At 38.6% G+C, this 1,765-nt stretch overlaps 1 pseudogene; it reads left to right on the forward strand.

Moving 5' to 3' along the window:
* The first annotated feature begins 957 nt into the window (after positions 1-957).
* On the forward strand, positions 958-1,404 carry LOC111161918 (annotated as a pseudogene).
* The last annotated feature ends 361 nt before the right edge of the window (positions 1,405-1,765 follow it).

The following is a 1,765-nucleotide window of genomic DNA, read 5'->3' on the forward strand; positions in this document are numbered from 1 at the left end:
CCATGGTAAAATAACCCACATTTTCCTTTTCACATCAAAGTTTATAACGTGAAAATTTATGCCTACCATAGGGGCTTTTATGGCAAATAAGCAAGCTCTGCAGATGGCTTGAGATAAAAAAGACTTATTGTGTAGTCATTATTGGTTGTGAGATATATACATTAAAATAACCAAAGATGAAAGGGATAACAGGGAAGAGGGTTTGGAGAGATATGACACAATTCTTGATACACTATAGCTGTATTGTAAATCTTATTTGTGGTAAAAAAAAAAAATACATATGCCATTGTATATTGTGGTGAAACAGGAAAAAAATTACTGTACTCTACTTTTACTAAATGGGTAAATTGTGGTTTTTGCTATTGTTTGCTTTTAAGCAATTTTTAGACTATGATTAATGTTAATAGGAATTCAGGCCAGTGTGCCACACTTTGTTGTCCATAGCTCTGTCCAGCTAACTAGGAGGACCTGATGTGCTTTGAAAATTATGAAATATTAACTCCAGGGTGGTTGGTGGGATAAGAGAGCTTATTATCTTCTAATTCCTCTTTTTAAAAATATTTATTTACTTAAGTAAGTTCTGGACCCAATGTGGGGCTTAAACTCATGACCCTGAGATCAAGAGTCACATGCTCTACCAACTGAGTCAGTCAGCTGCTGAGTCAGCCATTGTCTTCTAATTCTTGACACCTGTGACCCATGAATGCAGTAGAAGACTGTGTGAAGAAGTCAGAATAACCCTGGTGCTAATAACCCTAGTAAACCACAAGTGAATGGCACTACCACTTTTGCAGTCTATACTGAGATCAAATACATACATTTAAAATACACAGATAATTAAGCATGATAAAAATTTATTATCTACTATTGTATTTGGCACAAGTCTATATCTACACTGTCCAACATGATGGTCACTCACCACAGTGTAGTTCTTGAATGTGACTACTTGAAATTGAGATGTGCTGTAAGTGTAAAATACACACCACATTTCAAAGAGTGAGTACAAAAAAAAACTTAAAATATCTCATTAAGAAGCAGTGTGAAGAAGAAGAAGGAGAGGTGAAAACAACCCCTGGACCTGGCAAAGCCCACGTGCCACTGCATCCCCATGTCCAGAGCTTATGCCCTGTCACCTTGGCCACCATACCCAAGAGAAAAGCTGAAGGGGATGCTGAAGAGTAAGGCAAGATGAAGGATGAGCCACAGAGAAGATCTGTAAGGTTATCTGCTAAGCCTACTCCTCCAAAACAAGAGCCCAAGCCTAAAAGACCCCTGCAAGAAAGGAGAGAAGGTACCCAAATGGAAAAAGCTGATGCTGGCAAGGATGGAAATAACCCTGCAGAAAACAGAGATGCCAAGACAGACCAAGCACAGAAAGCTGAAGGTGCTGGAGATGCCAAGTGAAGTGTGTGCGGTTTTGATAACTGTGTACTTCTGGTGACTGTCCAGTTTGAAATAGTATTTTTGTTAAGTCTTATAAAAATGCAGAATTTCGTTTTACTTTTTTTTTTTTTTTGTAAGCTATGTTATTAGCACACAGGACACTTCATTGTTGTTTTCGGGGAAGGACATATGTCACTAACAGTATCTCCGAAGCTAGATTGACACAAGGAGAAAAAACACCTTTCCCTTCTAGTTTAGAGAAATGTCCTCTTGGCTCCCAGCAGGACGGATTCCTTGATGTTGACACACGTGAGCCACCTTGGCACGAACACCTTAGTGGTGTGGAAAAACTAAGGTTCATATTTTTATATTGTCTGTTCCC

This window comes from Enhydra lutris, unplaced genomic scaffold (genome assembly GCF_002288905.1).
Source record: "Enhydra lutris kenyoni isolate GAN:26980312 unplaced genomic scaffold, ASM228890v2 scaffoldscaffold87, whole genome shotgun sequence".
Lineage (NCBI taxonomy): Eukaryota > Metazoa > Chordata > Mammalia > Carnivora > Mustelidae > Enhydra > Enhydra lutris.